The sequence below is a fragment of the Thermobia domestica genome, chromosome 3, assembly GCF_964235325.1.
Source record: "Thermobia domestica chromosome 3, izTheDome1.hap1.1, whole genome shotgun sequence".
In the NCBI taxonomy this organism is placed as follows: Eukaryota; Metazoa; Arthropoda; class Insecta; order Zygentoma; family Lepismatidae; genus Thermobia; species Thermobia domestica.
Window position 1 is genome coordinate 325,076,903 of NC_137456.1, and position 12,790 is coordinate 325,089,692.

At 34.9% G+C, this 12,790-nt stretch overlaps 1 long non-coding RNA gene across 1 annotated transcript; it reads right to left on the bottom strand.

Annotated features, from left to right (window-relative positions):
- Window positions 1-668: 668 nt before the first annotated feature.
- Window positions 669-11,165, bottom strand: LOC145681907 (uncharacterized). The gene is made up of 3 exons (XR_014130870.1): window positions 11,042-11,165; window positions 8,210-8,330; window positions 669-772 (listed from the first exon to the last, which is right to left on the bottom strand). It is a non-coding gene; the product is annotated as an uncharacterized LOC145681907 (long non-coding RNA).
- Window positions 11,166-12,790: the final 1,625 nt, after the last annotated feature.

A 12,790-nucleotide genomic window follows, 5' to 3' on the forward strand; every position in this document is an offset into this window, starting at 1 on the left:
ATTCAAGAAACTATGTCTATTTCTTTTCTCTCTCTCTCTCTCTCTCTTTTTTTTTTTTTTTACATCTATTGTATAAATGCAATGAACTGATTTGCTGCTTAAATATAGTCAAACATCACTAAACAATGGCAGAGAAACTTATTTATTTTATTTTTGTCTTTATTATTATTATTTTGTTTGTGGTGACAAATGCTGATAATTAAAGTGAAAAACTTGTAGTATGGTAGAACAGCAGCATTGTTTCACACCACAGAAAAAAGAAATAATTCTGGAAGAGTTTGAGTTATGAAACTATCATAGCTCGCTATACAAACGCACATCCTATTTAGGCATATTTCAATAAAACCAAGTTGTGAAAACCAAATATTTCCAAGTTGTGAAGCAAGTTACAATCCAAGTTGAAAAATTTAACGTTAATTAGAGATCACTTCCTGTGTGAAGTACGGTTATTACCCACGTAACTTGATTTAACTGGCTTTTTTAGACGTAAACCTTATTGACATTAATTGTGTTATTTCTAAATAAAGTATAATTGCGTAGATACGTTTTCTTCAAAGAAAATTTCAAATTGAACATATATGATCTTTTTCCTATTGTAAATAGAAGACATTAAGATAAGTAGCAAGTTTAAGCAGAATCAAACACATTTATCTATGTACATATTGTGTTTATCATAAAACTAAAATTTAACTCTATTACAACTTACACTACGTTTAGAGGAATTCGCCATTGATCCTAGTTCAGATGCTCCCTCGTGCTTTTTAATGGGTACCTAAAACCAAGTAAAAGTACAAATATTATCATGTGAAACCTAAGGATTTAATGTTTGATTATTTAATACTAAATGTAAATCTAATTTTTCTCTAAATAGTATACCAAAAAATGTATCTGATATATAAACCACTGGTATTATTTGCTTTCCTCAAAGAAGAGAGAGAGAGTATATTGATCACTTGTAATAGGAAAAAATCAATTGTCTTTTAAAATAATATTCCATCATTAACAATTCTCGAAATAGTACCTGTGTCACTCCTAAGATTCTGATTTTATAATGGTAAATAAGAAAGTTCTGTCGCTTTTTCACCCATTGCCTTCGAACATCGATATGCCACCTAACACGTATCCGGAAGATCAACAATAATAGTCTGCATTAGCATCGACTACTTTTTGCCAACATTCTGGAAGGCCATGGATTCCATCACGTTAGAACTCTGTAGGCTGTGAAATGAAGAAAATAACTAGTGAATTTTGCACCTTTACTAGGGATTTGAACTAGCGTCCTCTAAGGTTATTGTCAAAGGAATGTAATAGGTGATAATCGGATGACGCAAAGTCCGGTTATTATGGCAGATGCAATAGTATTTCTCATATAAGGCGTAGAATGGTGTAACGGATCATCCTATCCACGTGGGGCTTAGCGTTGTCCAGTAACAGGAGGACTCATTTGCGATTCAGAAGTACTGGCTCCAGAGTTTTGACTTTTTCTTGAACACGGCCTAACTGCTGACGGTACACATTTGCATTGATACTCTGACCAGCTGGTAGCAGTTTCCGATACACGAAACCGTGAGCAGTACACCAAACACACTGAAGGACCATTCCTGGTACAGTGCTGGTTCCGGCTGTTTTGGAACCGGTTCATGAAGCTTCGTACAGAACCCACTTCTCATCACATGTCAACATCCTGTCCAAAAATGGACCTTTTCTCAGGCGAGACATCAAAGAAACACAGGTGTCTGCTCGCATTGCCTCCTGGACCGAAGTCAAATCATGTGTTACGCATTAACCCTTTATTTAGTGCTTCCAAGTTGATGCAGGTGCTGCCGAATCTTTTCTTCACTCACACTGAATTCTAGTCTCAGTTGCTCATATGTCTGGCCACTGCCAATTCCTGCCTGAAGATCATCATTTTGTACATGTGTTGTTGTTCCGGCACGAGGTGCATCTTCGAGTATTTCGCCACCGTCCTTAAACTTTTTAAACTACCGCTTTACTGTTCGCGTAGTCACGATACCCTCACCAAAGGCCTGGCATATCTTCCGCTCTACTGCAGCGGCGTTTGATCTCATTTTGAACTCGTACAGCATACACGAACTTATGACTCTCTGTGGATGTCCAATGTTCACTCTGCCTTATGCAAGTTCACGCTTTAACTGAACTGCTAGAAGCAGATAGTGTGTTGGATATACCCACACCAACAACGGGCCTTCGCTTTATCTCCATTGGCATTCAACTTACGGTGTGAGGAATTGAATACAAACTTCCTCAAAAAGGTACAAAACTTTCTTTGTTACCTTTATAAAAATGGCTCGTACACATCTGATGATTTGAAGTTAGTGGGGAAAGGAGAATACAAAACTAAGAATAAAGAAAAGGAACTGTGAAATTATGAAGCCTTACATTCCTAGCCTCTCTAGCCCCAAGTAAATATAACGGTGTCCTATTGGTATGTTCTCAATAACGTATGACAGCAGTATTTAATAAGATACACAGCGTGATGATGACATCTATAAAAAATTGCTTACAGCTTACGGAATATTGAAAAGATATGGAGTTATATTCAAATGATTGTAGATCAGGCCCTAATCAACGTAGGGTAACGAAAGGTGGAGTAGTTATGGCGAACGAACCTGCTGACCGTACACTTTTCAAACCATTGAGGACTAGCTTTTACCAAAATGTGCCTGAGTTGGTGCGTAGTTAGGGGGGCAATCAGCAAACTTGCTTTTGTGACATCTTTACTGAAGATTTGAATGATTCCTCTACAATCTCACTTGCTGTTAATGGCTTAAAATGCACCGGTATCTTTCCCCTTAGAGAAGATGTTCTCCCAGATTACGTCTTCTCAGCTGAAGGTGAAGATATTTACAGATATCAAGTACGAGTAACATCTACGTCCTCGTCGTCATCAAAAGCTGTTGACTCACACTATTACTAGTACGAAGTGTGAACTAAGGTTTGTAAGGTGCAAATGAATTACCAGTTTCATCGAAGAATCAGGTTTGATGTTCGTAATCTTCTGAGGTACAAGTTTCATCGAAGGACCAACATCCATGTTCATATTCTGCTCATGGCACAGGCCAGCAGACCACTGCTTCGAGAAATGAAAGATGGCCTTAGCGAAAACGGACGCGTCAAATTACACCTGTCTCTGTTCTTCATAAGCTATTTCAGGGAAAAACTGTAATCAAGGACATGCTAAAAAAGTGACATCATGTGATCACATTCAAGCAGTAAAGAAAAATGTTTTGTCCAAGGAACGCTTGCAGAATTCTGTCCACAGAAAGCGAACTGGATTTTTATATTATGATTGACAATGTGGAGTTTGCAAACTCTCGTACCACGAAGACAAAGAAGTTCAATTGTGGATTTACTGCTCGGAATGTTTTAATTAGTACAGCACCAAATGTGTCGGTATTGATAATGAAGATGATTTTTTTGTCCAGAGTGCGAATGAACAAACCTTTAGGTTCAAGACTAACTTTTGTCTTTCCACTTTCGATTTTGTGACCCTCTGGAAGAATATACAGAAATATCTACCTATTTAAAGGTGTGGGTGTGTGTTTATTCTATATGCTTCATGTTACTTAAATTATTATAAACTATTATTGTTTTCAAGTGCAAAATGTTATCTATAAACAAAATGTCAGTGTCGATATTACCCAAAGAATAACCCATTTTACCCCAAACTAGTTGAGGTTGCAGTGCATCGCTTTAGACAAAGATAACTATAAATTGTATTTATTGTTCACATTTATTATGTGTGCTATGACAGTGCGAGGATCGCTGTACACTATAATAAATTCTTATGTTGCTATGATAATAAACAATTGATGCTCTTGTTGTTTTTTCCTTAAGGTGGCCATATTCCCAACAACTTACTCTAGGCACATGGATTGAATATGAAGTGTTGTAGAGAGGGAAACAGAATCCTTAAAGGCATCTTAGGAAAATTTGAGTTTATCTTTCACCCCCTGGCCCTAATCAAATTTCGTGCACAGAGAATGTACATTGAAATGTTCTTTAGAATGTTCGCAACAATTTACTGGTATAACAGAAGTGTGATCGTAGGATATATTTCGAGATGTCGATACCCATCTAGACGTCACTAGATACTGTTAGGAAATTCCAGAAACAAAATTATTTTCAAATGATTGTAGTTTGGAACTTGATAGGCGTGGACACACGAAACTTGCATGCTTTTACGCGGAAGAGTCGATAGTTTCTATGGTTTAAATGGAATGAAATACACGCATTTTGTACATTAAAAATATGAATTTAGTGTGTCAACAACAATGCATCATGTTCGCCTTACTTCGTACACCACGCCTTATATGAAAGAAGTAGCCAAAAGAGTTACTCCATCTCCAAAATAATAATAGAATATAAGTATAATTTGGGGTATCATCATAAAGCAAACAGACGAACCTGGCATTACGTATAAACATCTCAAACTTTTTCTGCATGTAGTGGTCTGTTTTCTGTTTGTAGAAAAGTTATTCGGGCTTACTCTAAAAACAAAAGAGGAATATTAGCCCGACATCAAATTATGAAATTTTAATAATCTTGTAAGCGTAATATTGTCAGTTGTTTTACGGTATTTTGCTGATCAACATAGATGAACGATATATGATAAAATCGTTGTTTGTTTTTGCTGTGGTAATACACAAGGGATATAAAAGAGGAGAACAAATAGCGAACATTGTTTCAGTTAGCCCAACTGTGACAATAATGACCATTTTTTACACCTTTTCCCACATTAGTTTCATTTATAATTTCTTTCCCGTGTAAGTAAAAGAACATTTGTTTGAAACAATATTGTAGCAATTCCATCCAACAATAAGAAGTAAGCACCTCTTAAGATGGTACTTAAGGTTTATGTACTGTATTTCGCATGATTACCGTTTTCTACTTTGAGATATACAATTTCTCAAAATACACTAAACTAACAGAAAGTTGAAGTTCTTAAAGATAAATAAATAAGCCCAGAAGGGTGTTCAATAATTAAAGATGCGAATTCTCCAGAAAACGTTCTTACAAAACTGTGATTGTTAAGCTACATGCAATCCTTACAGAAATGTATGACTCTTATGCATGATGATTTTCAGCAAATTATTTAGAAATGATTATCGTCGTTGTTTCCATATAAAAAAAACAAAGTATCGCAGGCCAAAATATCGCTATCTAAAATTGCCTAGGAAAAAATTTCGTCTGGGCAATATAACATCGCGGGACAAAATCTTGCCTAAAACAAAATTTTCAAAATACTACTGCATGTAGTTTATGTAGCTCTATTAAAAATAGCATGTATACAGTAATACCTCTTTTAACGGATATCTCTCAATAACCGATACCGCGATAAATTGTACATATTTTCTTACCCGACACATGGTTTTATTTCACGGGCATTCTCAGATATGAACACGGAATGTCTCCTTTCCCTCACTACATATTAATAATGCACTTCATAACAGACATGGAAATATCCACTCTTCTGCAAATACTTAGCAGCACAGAAAACATTCCCTGTTACTTGAAAAATAAATCTGAGTACGGTAAAAAGATAATGCATTTTAAATGGTTCAGCCGTTTACCTGTAATTATTAGAGATATAATGTCGATTCGAATGTGGAGAAAAAACACTATATGAATCGCTCGCTTTCTTCTAATTAAGAAAGGAATTTCCGAGAACGCTTACACACGTGACGTTTATCTTTAATGTGGAGTTTAATTTTCTTAACTTAAAGGATTCGAATGTTTGGTATAACTTATGAATCACCGTTAACATTTGCAAATGTTTGTCATAAACTAAGAATCCCCGCTAAAATTTGCAATTGTTCGGCATGAATTATGAATCCCTGTTATTAATTAGAAATGTTTGGCACAAATTATGATTCTCCGTCAGAATTTACAAGTGTTTGGTATAAAGTATGGACCCGAGTTAGAATTTGCAAACTTCTAGTCATCACACACATTCACACTCACTAAACAATTTAACCAAAATAAATACAACCAGAGGCGTCATTTGGGACTTCATGGGAACAATTTCCCCCTAAGTATATGAATATATATTTTATTCAAATATTATAATAACAAAGTTACGGAAAACCTGATATTCTATTTATGAGAGTGTCTTTACTTCCGAAGAAAAACCTAGAATGATGATGTTGGATTTGGTGGATAATTTTTCACATAATTGGGGAATATTTTGCGATTATTATCCATTCTTTCTATATCGGTCAAATGTTTAAGCTTCTAGTGCAAAATAAGAATGTATAGATCTCATATTTACTTACTATCATTATTATTATTTATTATTATTTTGGTCCTAAACATTCTTATATGTATTCTTATGAAGAGTTTTTTTTTCTGATGCTATTTTGTCTTGTGAGTTTTGACTCCGCGAAATTTTCTAGGACGAGGTTTTGTTCAGGCTAGATTCGAATTTCGAGTGGCGATGTTTCAGGTGCTATTTTTTTTCCGTAAACCCAGTTTACGAGGAAATTTGTTAAATATCCACATAAAGTTCACATCAGCAGAAACATTCGAATATAAAAGGAAAGAGCTTCGTTTCTGTTTTTAAGATTTAGAAAACATTAAAATAATAAGAAAGGGAATTTTTAATTTAACATGTCATAACTGTGTTCTTCAGGGTAAACGGAAGGATGAATATTGGAGAGATGGTGGGACGAGAAACTGTGGGGAAATAAAAGAACCGCGAGAAAATCCACGAATATCTTTCTTAGTATAAACTCTCATGGTTTGGCATCGAACCACGGACTCGTACTAGTAGTGATCGCTTTTCTACTGAACTCTCGTAAGAAGAAAGTGTTCCTTTGAAGAAAGTGTTTCACGATTTGTGTAAGTCAGACATTTCGTGATAATGAAAGCAACATTTTTTTTACATATGTTTGAATTTAAATTGTAGCAACCAGATTGAGCCTTCGAGCATCAGATCTGAGTTCGAATTTCTCTGTAAAAAATGAGATTCAATCCCTTTGTAGGTTTCTTGTCTTTGTTCTACAGGTACATATCCTCCATTCTGAGAGAAAGTGTTAAGTTTTAAAGATCTTTCAAGGATAAATTTATGAAATGAATTGCATGACAGAATATGTCGTTGAAGATAAAGAAAAAGAAAACTTTTCCATGAGGAAATCATGAGGTGTTGAATTCGTTACGTCTTAGCAAAGAAATGTGTGTTCTTTCTTCGTGAATAATTTGCAATTATGTTAAGCTAAGTGGTTTAGCATTTTTAGATAATGAAGAATTTGTTTGCGCGACATATCTGTGTAGTGCCTAAGGTTAAAATAAACAAAAAAGTTAATATTAGGTTACAGGACACCTCATTAACTAAACACTAACAATTTTGTGATATATTTCACGTATGTTAGAGCAGTTGTAATAATGATACTGCTTTATTTTAAGGTTAGCTGTATAAATAGCCCCTTTCTTATAAGGTAAGATTAGATTTTTATTCTTTTTATGACACTACAGGGTTACAGAATGTCTGTCAATATGGAAGTGGAACTGCACATTCCCAAGATCACAGAGGATGATATGATGGTTAATAGTAATCAAACTATTAATGGATCTGAGAATGATTTAATGGAACTTTTAGAGGAAAATAAAGGTGATTGTCATTTTAAAACTATTCCAGAAACCCAAGGGAGAAATCAAATGAAGAAAAAATCTACACCCAGTTTAGACGGAATACATTACACTGAATACACTATAGAAACTGCAGATAGCTACCGTCCAATCGCATTAGTTTCGTGCATTCAAAAAGTATTTGAACAACTACTATTAAACAGATTAACTTGGTTTATTGAACACAATAATCTGTTTCCCAAAATAAATGTGGTTTGAGAAAAAAGCATCAACCTTAGATATACTAGGATACTTAATAATTGATAGTTGGTCAGCATTCAAACCCGACAATATTAGATATTCTATCTATTGATTTTTTGGCCACCTATAATATCATACTTGAGAACCTCATTTTTTATATGGATAAATTTAACATTCCTAAAAAATGTATACGTATAATTCATAAACTTCTCATAAACAGAAAGACATACATAAAAGTTGGAAACTATATTAGTACACCTAGAGAAACTTCCCGGGGGACTCCGCAACGCAGCAATTAAGTCCTACGCTGTTCAATAATTACATTCTCGATTTAATTAACACTCTAAAACAATATACTCACCAATAATTGAATATCTTCGTGGATGAACTTTTTTCTTTTGAGAAAACCCACGATGTACAATCAGGACTTCAACCTTCAAAAGGGCCATAAACTTCTAACTGGTTGGAGTGACCAAACTGGCCTGTCAATAAATTGGTAAAAATCCAGTCTAATAAATTTTACACGTAAAAAACATAATCCACCAATATAACTCCAAAATAATGTTGTTACTTTAAAACAAACACATCACATCAAATACTTAGGTTTACATCTCCATGAAAAGCTGAAATGGGAGCTACACATAGAACATCTCAAAAGTGAGGCTTCCAAATTCTTTAAACTTTTCATTGCATTAACTTTATAAAAGTGGAGCGTCCACCCATCAATTCTGTACACAATATATAAACAGTTTAGAAGCGAAATTAATATACGGTTCGGTATTCTTCTCTCCCATACCACAAGATAACATTAAATCGTTAACTGACATTCAATATAAAGGCCTAAAACTTATTTTTTCTCAACCGCGTTTCTGCCCTAAAAATGCATTACTGGAAAAAGCCCAAACTATTCCATTAGATTTAGAAATAAGGCATCAAGCTTAAAGTTTATTCTTTCGCGACTTGCTCTAACAGAATTACCTCTCATAGAAAAGTTACATCAGTTTTTAGATAAAATGACATTAAACGATTACCTTGTTATAATAGACTCCTATGGATTTTTTAGGCTTATTTGGATTTACGACAAATACATGATCAAATTTCTAAATATCCATTATTGCCTTGTTTTTGTGTCTCGTTCACCACTGTTTCATCAAAAATTTTTGCTAATAGGCAAGTACTACTATACATGAAAAGGAACCGAATTAAAAAAGCATGGATTTGAACTGACGCCCTTAGTGTTCTACAAAGTTTATCATCAATACATTTGAAAAAAAATCAACTTGGCTTCAGTTACAGATTAAAAGCATAATTCTTTCTCTGAATTATAATGGTGTAGAACAGGCCCGTATCCAGGGGGGTCTAGGGGGGCCGGGCTTCCCCTAAATTTTGGCTGCCCCCCCTAAAATTTTCACGGTAGGCTTGCAAATGAATGTATGGTAATATGGTTTGATCGCCCCCCCCCCTAAATTTTTGGGCTGGCTACGGGCCTGGTGTAGAAATTATTTTTTTTATATACAAAAGTCCATAATAACATCATTTTTAATGAAATAACTGACACAGCCTCCAAAGTAGCAGCTAGAGATGGCTCACCTGCTGACATAAAATTCCCATATGATAATTTCATGTCTATTATTAAAGATAAATTTAAAACATTCTTAGATCAATATAGGCAAACACTCAAGAAGGCCCCCGGTAAATATTATTGGGGCATATCAGATCCACGAAGTAGAAAACCTTAAGATCAAGTCCAACACTGGAAACGTTCGGACATTATAAACCTTTGTCTACGCACTGAACCTAACCCCAGCTCAATTATTTAAAATAAATAAAACAGAAACCCCCAGATGTTGGTGTGGGTAGCAAAAGGCTGATATAGACCATTATCTTTAACTGTCCTACCACTAGTAATTATAGAAATATTTTATTGATGTAATCAAGAAATATCACGGCATTGGCCCCCATAAGGTTCAAAATCTTTTGTCTTAAAAAAATATACAACTCAATAAAGCTCAAATAATATTCTTACAAATCAACAATGTAAATGTTTGAAAGAAAAGAGTAATCAAGAAACTGATAAAGAAAGTAATAATAAAATAAAAAAAACAATAATAAGGAAACTACAATAACGACACGTATGCTATATTTTTCCTGTACATTCCGTCCGATGAAGTGACGCGGTAGGTAAGTGGTTAGTGCGGTGGCTCAGTGGTAGAGCGTTCACCTCCTCTGCTTGGGGTCCCTGGTTCGATCCCAGCTCGCGCCGTGTGAACTTTATGGTGGACAAACACCATACTCGTGGGTTTTTTCGGGGTTCTCCCGTTTCCCCCCACTTTCTTCATTCCATCATTTAATTCATTTCTCATCATGACCGTCTCTTTTAGTCTAATCGGCATAAGCGTAGGACGTACAACTTAAAGAGTTCCGTCCGGCTAAAAAAGAAATTACATAAAAAATCTTGTAACAGCCATAACAATAAATCTTGGCAATTTCAATATTTTCACCAGATACTCGTCAAGATTATCAAATTTCTTGCAAATTACTGGAGGCACCTTTCTAGAGTTGTTGGCGAGGCGGATTTGAACATCTGCGCCAGAATAAAATACCTCCTTGGAGGTAATCAAGTCAAGTCAAGTCACTTCCTGTATCTGTTTAGTAGAACTGTGGCAAATTAAAGGAATAATAATGTCGTGAAACGCTAACTAGTTAAGCTAGAAACTTTTCCTCTTAGATATTATTCCTGCTACGTATAAAGGTTATGCTTTAATATTTAGTATTTAGGCTATGAAATTACTGCTATTTACCTTCTGAGAGTTATTTGCTAACTGAGCTAACAAGAGTTACTCCTGTTATTACTTCATAACCGTTTCTTTCACAATGTTTTATTAATCGTTCCACAAACTGTGCAATTCTGTACAACAGCTTTCCCGGTTCTTTTAATCTTTAGCGTATATCATTAAAACTACGAACTCGTTCCTCAATGGCTATACTCAAATCAATACCTTACTAAAGTACAAGGTCACATTGATTTTACTGTTTTGATAGAAGCCATATACAATAGCATTGAGTTAAATGTTTGTTAGCAGATTCAGTGGGATAACTAATAAATTGACGAATGTCTTCGAAAAAAAAGTACTATGACATAAATACTATTTGTAATGTTTAATACTGTAATAATGAATTGTATGTTCCTTACCTTGCAAACTGATATCGGCAGGAGCAATTTCTTTGTAATCAACTCTCAACTTCCTCTTCCCTCAATGCTTTAATATTCTCTGACAAACAGTGCATTTTCCTCCCAGTATTTTCCTGGTTCAATTGATTTCTGTAATCAATAGTATGATTCAGTGAGACTCCTTTCTCATTGGCTGTGTGCAAACCAAGTAAAGGTCACATTGATTTTTTTCACGTCTTCATGTACAGTGAAATAAAATAAATTATTCGTTAATGGATGCAGCGTCGTAACTATAATTTAGGAGTTCCATTTCAGACAACAAAAACATTATAAAGTTGAATATTTTATATTATATTATAGTTTATTATATTATATTTATTATATTATATTATATTATTCTATTATATAGAAGTTTATTATATTATAAAGTTGAATACAATAAGTTATAGTATAGGCAAAGCTTCAGTCTGGTTTTGAACCATAGTAATACAGAATTCAAGCATTCTGTTTGTATAATAGTTGTGTTTTGCAGTGCAACAAGGAAATAAAAGGAGTAAATAAATAAAATAAATAATTTAAATTAGAAAATTTCATAATTTAACTTTTGACCAATTTTTACACCAATCAACAGCATTCGTTCCTAAGATCTCAACGGAACTCAGCATCTCCATAGCGACCTCCTTCCACAAAATTCACAGGATCGTCATAACATGTCCTTTGTTCCTGGCAGATGTACAGGCGTCGTAAATCACTCTCCAGACTGAATTGAAACTCATCACTGAGGAGCACTCCACCCGATTTGTTTGAGTACTAACTAAGAAAACGCCATTCATAACAATTCACTACCAAGTTTCCTTTGAGAAAATTTTGAATTTTGAAAGGAGGAGGAAGCAAACTGAACATGTGAGGGTTCTGCACTAAAAAAAAAATATTTGATAAAGACCATGCTTTGGACAAGAATGACAAGCAATCGGAACTGGGAGATATGTATTACAAATAGATTACAAGTACACAATCGTAGGCAACTCACACTTTGTGCTTAAATTTGTATGCACTTTATAGTAAATACAAGAGTGTGTTAAAAAGTAATGCATCATCTGGCAGAGACAGTGTATTAATGAACACATAATAGCCAAAGGTATTACAGATCATAGCCTGATCTGTCCTATACAGAGAAATACCGTTCAACATAGTCTCCATGATTTGAACACATTTACCCCATCGTCGAACCCAGGCATCAAAACCATTTTGGAAATTTCAGGACTATGCTCCTTGACACATGATTTTAAAGCTGTTTTAACTTGCTTGGTAACCCACTTACCACACAGTATGTGATATCCAAAGTCAGCAATTATTCATTAGGCAGAACCATGTGAGCCGTTAAACGCATCAGCAACATTCTGAACCGTAACGTGCCTCTCCCCTCGAATCAATTTATCAGCACGTTCTCGATTTACATTTGTGATCTTCCAGCCGATTTTTGGTTGGTATGCAATTTTTGTATCTCCGTTTTCAAACTTGTTCACTCAACGCCACACATTGCTGCTGTCCATTGCAGCGTCCCTTATAATGATGAAAGCAAAAGTCTTGGTCTTGCAGTTTCTGTAAGAGTCTTGCATGCAAAACCAAGACCTGAAATCCCGACGCAAGTCCAAGACTAAGACCAAGGGGTGCAAGACCAAGACCAAGACCATACCTGCAGGACCAAAACTTTTGCGTAAGAATCTTGCACAAGTACCGGCTCAGTGGTAAAGCGTTCAGGTCTTGTGC